Here is an 8,979-nt window from a genome sequence, read left to right on the forward strand (position 1 = left end):
ATAGCCTATTTCTTGAAACATGCATTGCATTTATGCATTATTCTAGAGATTTCTATGGTTTAAAATATGCAGTTATAAATGCTATCATGATATTATATGTCATTCAAGATATGAATGTGTTTATATGCTTTGTATGATATTGCTGTTGATAAACAGTTATGCTTTAAGAAGTTAAGAATTGATTATGCTTTCATGATTTACATGTTGTTATATGTTTTGATAATTTAACATTTTTATATCATATAGATTCAATATTCTTAAATAATGTATATGGATGTCGTTCATACTGAGATTTATTCTCACCGAAGTTATTCGGTTGTTGCTTTGTTTGTATGTGTACATTGCATCAGATTGGGCAGGAGCTGGTCAAATTGACAGGGATAGCTTGAGATTGAGAGATTTAGCACGTGGTGACTCGGGCTTAAGAAGTAGAAATGTGCTGTCAAACTTATATTTTGAAGAAGATAAGCATAAAAAGTGTTTATATTGTCACACTATGGAATGAGCTAAAATTGTATAAAGATGTTGAAATGCATGTATATATTGTATTTGATGATGTTCAATACCTTTTCATGCATTTAGGAGTAATTATACATATTATGCATCAGTACTTGGAATAAGACAGCAAAAAAGCAGAAATTCGAAAGTCGAGCGAGCCACTCTATATAAAAAAAATTTGCTCAGCGACGGGTTTTTGCGTCGCCAAATGTATGGTTCCGCGTCGCCAAATGTTCTGGTTAAGTTTTGTTTTTATTAAAAAGAGTATATGTTTAATTTATCAGATTGATATTGTATGTGATTAAGAATTGAGATTAGCACCCGAGGTCCCCACAACAGGTTGTATCAGAGCATAAAATCTTGGATTAAGAAAGAAGTTGAGCGGGGTAGATTGAGTCGCATGCATTTATAGTATTGCATGATTATGCTTTTCTTGAATTGAAAAATTGTATGCGAATATGATTAATGATTGAACACTGCTTGCTTTACTGATAAGAGAATTACATGATTATATGCTGATATGCATGCATGATTTATGGAATTTATCTGACTGAGTGAATTCGTTGCAAGCATGTATTATTTGAAAAACATGAGAATTTGCAAGAATGTGTTATATGCATAGGCATGAGATTATATGTATGTTATACTGAATTGTATTTTATAATCTCTGCATTATATATTTCTTCTGTTATAGAATAAGACAGATTTTGCAGACAAAATGAGAACTCCAGATAGAACAGAGCAGTGTTATGGTAAGTTTTGAACCGATAGATACAATGATTGCACTGAGAAGGATGTTAGATGAACAAATCCAGAGCTATTAATCACCAACTCAGAAAGATACAAATGTGCTATGGCTAGAAAGGGGTTGAGTTAAAGAGCTGGATCAGTTGTTCAAGTGAAGAATATTCAGATGAAGATAGAACCAGCCTGATTATATATCAACTCCATGCCTTAGCAAGAAATTGGTGAATTGTAAAGAATAGCTGAAGAACAGAGGTACTGAAATGGTTTGGCAGGTAAGTAAACAGAATTGTTTCTTTTTGTATATGATAGAGAAGATAGAAAAGCAGAATTTGCCAAACAGAAATATAGCAACTTGAATTAGTTGATTGAAGCTAGTGACATAATAAAAAAACCACGAACCGGTTGTACGAGGCAGAGTTGAATTTTATTCACGCTTCTGTAATTGAGAAAACTATGATCATCACCTCCACTACAGATGCCATAGCAGTATAGCTATGAAGCAAGAGATAGTGACAACAACAACAAAGATCGATTTATCCTAAAAGCCAGTAGATGAAGAAATATGAGAATAGCTCCTCTAGGTGAAGCAGATTAAGAGTAAATTTGAATATAGAATAATCTCATCGACAATAAGCAAATACAGAAGATTAAGCTCAAGCTGCACCAGATAATGAGATTGCAGGTAATTGAGTAATCTAATTAATCTGCTTATATATTGATTGGATTGCATACATTCATAGAATAGTGATTTGTTATGCTACAATCTTTATCTGTTGAGCCTTTATTAATTTTATTTGCTGAGAGATTGCCTTTGAGTAGATGGAACGCAGTTATAAGATTAGTCAGAAGATATAAAATATAGATTTGAGGAAATAAGATTGAATTCGATAATTAAAAGATTTGGGTATTAAGCTAAGATGCATTATAGATATTAATGCAATAAATGCAATGATTAAGTTAGATCAGCAATAGAAATGATTAGATATTTATGATATGAGTTTCAGAAAATAAGATTCCTTTTATTCGGTACTGGTTATATCAAGATTAATGTAGAAGAGTGTCGGAAGAAATCTAGTAGATGTACTAGACCAGTATTGAACTAACCTAGAATTGACAGATCTGTCGGTGGTTAGACTATACAGAAAATATTCAGATGAAATATTCCGACCTTTCTACGACATGAATGAAGTTCTATATAGAGTGGTGTCTAGTACGAAGGTCTTATGACAACTCGTATAGAAAAGCACTACTTGAACTGAAGAACTCCAGAAACAGCAGAATATTGATTAGCAAAGAATTATCCTAGTACCGAAGTGATTATTAATTCTATGACAACAAGTTAAGTCGAAAAGATAATATTCGACTATTGTCAAAAGGGAATTAATAGGTAAACTCATATCAATGGAGAATAAGGAAAATCAGTTACAGTTGAACTTTCTCTTCAATTTTGTTAATGCTATTACATTATAGAAATCATGATTCTTGAATCTCTTGATATCGATTCTGAGGTTTTTGTTATTCGACCTCGATCGATCTTGATTGACTCTTATTTCTTTGCTAGAGTCTGATTTGATTCATTCTTCTTGAGTTTTATGATGCAAGTGAGTTGGTATCACTTAGCAGATTTTTTCTTTCAGAATATGTAATTTTGGATGATCTTGATTTGAGAAAGTTCCCTTGAGTCGAGATTCGAGAATATTTTATCATTTAATGTACATATTCAGTGTATTTTGAAGTTTTGGCTTGTAACTGATAGAAATTTGGATATAGAGTACCAGCAAGATTTATGGGTTGATTGCATTATTTGCTAGTAATTGGAACATAGAAAGAAGAATTAGATGACTTCTTGATCGATTGAGTACAGATCTGTACTGTTTGTACCTGAGTTTCTGGATAGATACTCACATAATCAGAATTGTTGCAATCCCAGCTAAGCCAGATTGGTTTGGAAAGATTAAAGCAACATTGGTATTAGATCAAACAATGAAAATTCGATTGAGAACGCTATATTAGGATATGAGACAAGAAAGCAGATCAGAGTAGATGAATTATGAGGTGAATAAGTAGTTTGCTTATACCAAATATTCTAAAAATGGAATATCAGATCCTGAAAGAGCCAGATTACAACAGAGTTATATTCATCACATTGTTTGAAAATTTATGAATTTCATGTATGAATTACATGGAAATAAGTATTGGTGAAAGAAAATGAAAGCAGATACGACAGAATTGAAATCGCCAATACTAAATTTTCCGTATAAGAAACAGAAAAGAAGAAAACAGATGGTTTATGTAACAGATTTAGTTACTTAAGAGTTGCAAGAAGATCAATTGTCCAAAAGAATTTTAGTTCGAAACTACTCAAATCGTCATGATTTTGCGATTTAGATTGTAGTAGATTTCGATAGATTCAAGGATATACTGTATTAGATATGATACAGATATAAGAGATAGTTGTTAAGAAGTTAACAAGATGTTAAGATTACAGGAATCATTGAAGTCTATTGTCGAGATAGAGACTTTAGATTTATTTTCTAGATGGTGGCATTGATTGGCAGATGTTCTGAGTATTTGGTTGAATGAGATTTCATTATATCATCCTCTGATTAGTTGACTATCAGATGTGATTATCCAGATTTCCGAGGATATACTCAGAACTATAGTACTAGATTCGGTACGAGCTGATTGATTTTCTGCCACTTGATTACTATAATTTCTGTGATAGCTATCTAATAGATATATAGACAGTGTTTTGTTTATCAGATGATAAAAAAAGAAAAATTGTCTTTATATTGAAACGATATCTCAGAAGTATCAGCTATCAGATTAGATATGATTTAAGAAAAGATAGAGAATGTGAAGATTGATCCGAACAGAATCAGAATAAAGCAGAGTTAGCAGAAGAATAATAGAGACAGATTTTGATCTGGAACAGAATGATCAGCAAGAAAATTCATCTCAGAGCACTATCCAATTCAAAAAGATATTTCAAAAGTGAATCAATAATTGATTCTTGTGATTATTTAATCTAGCTTATTGATTAATATTCATCATATATACGAAATGTGATCCAGACGCATAAGCTGAAGAATCATCAGGTAGAATAAGATCGAATGCGATTTCGAGGACGAAATCATTCCTTAGATGGGAGGAAATGTAAGGCTCGAAAATATTAAAGAATTAATTACAAAATTTAAGATTTAAATTTTGGAATTGAGAAAATATGAATTTGAGAATTTATGGAATTAGAGATTTAAATTTCGGGTCGAAAATATTTAATTTGAGGATTTACAGATTTTAAGATTTTAATATCCGGAATTCTTAAATTAAAAGATTAGAATATTTGAATTGATTAATTATGGGATTTAAGATTTAAATTATGAGTTTGATATAAGACGAATTTAATTTGAGGATGAAATCCGAGCAAGGACCAATTTGAAAATATTGAGAAGTTCAAGGACTAAAATGCGATAAGGTCCGAAAGTATTTAATTTTAATCCGATAATATTTAATTTGAGAATATTTAGATTTGATAATTAAATTCTAATATTCTTAAATTAATTAGGTTTAAAATTGAGTTAAATCGCTTGTCTGGGAACTAATTTGCAAATGTGCCAAACTTCCGGGACCAAAGTGTAATTTTCCTTGCAACTTGCCATTTAAACGTGTAAGAAGGATGAAAATAATCAGAATTCTTCAGCCCATATCAGAAACAAACGAGAGAAGGGGGAATGAAAGGTTCCAAGCCATTTTTGTCCATTTAACGCTTCGATATCTTTCGATCCGCCCGGTAGAATTTCCGATTGATTGTATATTTACGATCACGACTTCGAGTGCTTCATTTTGACGTAAGTTTTATGAAGTTCTACCATGTTTGAAATTTAAGATGTTGTTAGAATTAAGATTTGATTGTATAAACGTGTTCTAGTATATACGACGATAGCATAACTAAGACGGATCGAGAAAAGAGCGTCGTTTGAACATGTTTTTTATTTTTGGAAGGATTTTTGAAATTCTGAAAATATGGGGATATATATTTCGAAATTATATTGTGGAATTTGTGATGATATAGTGTTTAGATGGTGGTATTGATGATGTTTATGCTTTTAAAATTGTCGGTTTCGAACCGTTACGCCATCGGTTTAAATTCAAGTCACGTGATCAAGTTGTTAGATTGTTTGAGCCTACATAAGATTGAAATGATATTGGCAGCTGATATATCAATGCATTTTAGATTTGAATTTCAAGAGATCGGGTTCAAGTCGGCGAGCTCGAGTTGGTTGAAATTGAATCAAAGTTTGAATCAAGTAGAGTTTGAACAATCTTGATGATATTGAGCAGATTGTGAAAAGAAAAAGTTTGATAACTTGTGATTGATCAAGACTTGCATGAGTTCAGATACTTGAATCAGACAAAAGGTATGAACAAACATTAAATATGATGTGAAGAACAACTCGAGATCGTTTTGATTATCGAGTTTCCTAAAATCACATACTTATCTGTTTAAGTGCTCTTATGTGATTTACTTGCTATTGTTGCTATGAATGATTATTGAATTGTGTGTTCAAGATGTTTATCAGTATTTGTATGATTTAATGCATCAAGATTATGTTGCATTCATCTTGAACCCTACCTTGAAAAGTATAGAGGGAAGATTGGCCTAGATTGCGAAATGACGTTTGGAGAATTATAGTTGAGTGGCATGGATTGTAGATTCACTTCCAGAGCTAGATGACTCACTATAGTTGCACTAAAGTCAGGGGAATTAAGATATTTGACGCCACCTCGATTGGGAAAGTCGGTGGTTAGTTAAATATTTTATTCCCTGGGATCCCAAGAACCGAGATTTGATTGTTATCAGACTTGATAGCCTATTCCTTGAAACATGCATTGAATTTATGCATTAAACTTGAAATTTCTATGGTTTAGAAAATGCAGTTATAAATGTTAGCGTGCTATTATATGTCATTCAAGATATGACTGTGTTTATATGCTTTGTATGATATTGTTGTTGATAAACAGTTATGCTTTAAGAATTGATTATGCTTTCATGATTTACATGTTGTTACATGTTTTGATAATTTAAGATTGTTACATCATATAGATTCAATATGCTTAAATGATGTATATGCATGTCGTTCATACTGAGATTTATTTTCATCGGAGTTATCCGGCTATTGCTTTGTTTGTAAGTGTGCATTGCATCAGATTGGACAGGAGCTGGTCAAACTTGACAAGGATAGCTCGAGATTGAGAGATTTAGCACGTGGTGACTCGGGTTTAAGAAGTAGAAATGTGCTGTCAAACTTGTATTTTGAAAAAGATAAGCATAAAAAGTGTTTATATTGTCACACTATGGAATGAGCTAAAATTGTATAAAGATGTTGAAATGCATGTATAGATTGTATTTGATGATGTTCAATACCTTTTCATGCATTTAGGAGTAATTAAACATGTTATGCATCAGTACTTGGAATAAGACAGCAAAAGAGCAGAAATTCGGAAGTCGAGCGAGCCACTCTATAAAAAAAAAAATTTGTTCAGCGACGGGTTTTTTGCATCGCCAAAGGTATGGTTTCGCGTCGCCAAATTTCCTCGTTAATTTTTGTTTTTATTAAACAGAGTATATGTTTAATTTATCAGATTGATATTGAATGTGATTAAGAATTGAGATTAGCACCCGAGGTCCCCACAATAATCGATCCACGTGAGTCGTTTTTGACGTCCAAACTTAAAACTTTTTGCATAGAAACTCTTAAAAACACTTAAAACACCTTAAATTATCATAAAAATGAATTCAGGACTTAAAAACATGCATGAAAAATTTTGGGATAGAAAGTTTCCCGCTCAGACGGAATAAATTCCCGCTCGATCGCAGCCCAGGGCTCGGGGTCGGATTGTTCTGTATCAAACATTATTTTGCGTTCAAAATTAGGAAATATGGTAAACATGAAAGTGGTATCTCTTTGTCTTGGCTTTCCAATGGAGTTGGTATCACCCTAATGAAATATTTCAATGAAAATTTATGCTAGTTCTACCAAGATGTGTCATTGCCAAAAATTAAACTACACCCGACATATTTTGGGATGATTTTGGCCATTCTTTCACAATGATTTGGAAAAAACTCAAAAGATGAAAGTTGTAGCTATTTGAATCACCTTTCTAATAAAATTGGCATCATATCATTTTAATTATTACACCAGTCTTGATCTTCAAAATCGTAACTGATGTCGCTAATCCAAATTTTGCTCTTTAAAAATCTTTGCATAAAAAACATTTTAAATCTCCAACTAAATTTCAAACATCAACACTAAAACTTCCACACCACATTAAAAATTGTTATCAACCTCAAATATCAATTTTTTTAGCTTCAAAAACACATCAAGACCTAAAGAAAATGCAACTCATAAATCTTACCCAAGAACTTCGACAAAAAAATGACTTATGTTTCACGATTTCATACAATCACACAACATGCTCTTCAAAACTCTTGAAATCATTAAGATATACACATCAACATACATATATTCATATAAAATTATCTATATTCTTGGATGGTGATTTAAAAATATTTTTTTAAAAAACTTGCGCTTGCCTGAACTATGAAGATCGGGAAGAGTCTGGACTTTGGCAAAAGAATAACCTTGCTTGGAAATCTTGAAGATCTTGGAAGCACTTGAGCTCAAACTTTTCAGAAAATGGAAGTTGGAAGAGGAAAAAAGAACCGTAGGAAATGAGAGAAGAGGAGACACAAGAGGAGACACAAGGACAACAAAATTAAAAGAGATGGGGTAAGGGGAAGAAAATAAGGGGTGTTAGGTAGAAAGACTGCATCAAAACATAGTATGTTCAACACACCTCAAACTAAACTATTAAATTTTTCCTCATCTCGACCATTAAAATAAAACCATAACAATATTATACTCTAAATACTCATAAAATCATGTTCTTCTACCTCGTTCATAGGTTAGTCTCGTTCCCTCAGCCCATAATCAACCTCGTCCTGAAAACATAAACTTTCTTGAAAATATTAAAATACATCAGGCATATTCATAACATCACATAAACATAACTTTTAAATATAATCGATAAAATCATAAAATCATTAAAATCATTTAAAAATCTTCGTGAGTGAGTTAATGAATTTTTGGGTCTTACATCTAAGCTCATGAACGACCCAAGTTAAATTCACTTTTTCGCTACCAAAAGAATATTACGATATTGCCGATGAGACCTTAGCCCAATGGTCAAGGTTGAGGCCTTGAGATAATTTGGTCTCAGGTTCAATTCCCGCTGATTGCGGGTTGTTTTCCTAATTTATTTAAGTAGATTTAGAAGTTTTCTTGTAATTCTTCTACTCGAGATAAGCATGTATCGAGTCCATGCTCAAATCCCGTCTATAGTGCGGGCAGTTATTTCATATATTTGAATTTAATTTAAGATTGTACTTGTACTCTAAAAAAATGAATACTACGATATTTGTAATTAATAAAAAATCAAATATACCAAAGAAAATAACAATAGCTTAATTCCCTACACCATTAATATTGATTAGACTGGATCAACTGATGACTAGAAAAAAACACGTCTGGATTTGTATTATGTATTCGTACATGTACAACCAATTTATTGGTTTTTTTAAAAAATAAAATATAATCGTATTTTCAACTACTGAATCAGAATAGATTGTTGCTACTGTTTTTGTTGGTGAAGCAATCTGGCTACGAAGGTTCC

Source organism: Henckelia pumila, chromosome 4 (assembly GCF_033568475.1).
Source record: "Henckelia pumila isolate YLH828 chromosome 4, ASM3356847v2, whole genome shotgun sequence".
Taxonomy (NCBI): domain Eukaryota; kingdom Viridiplantae; phylum Streptophyta; class Magnoliopsida; order Lamiales; family Gesneriaceae; genus Henckelia; species Henckelia pumila.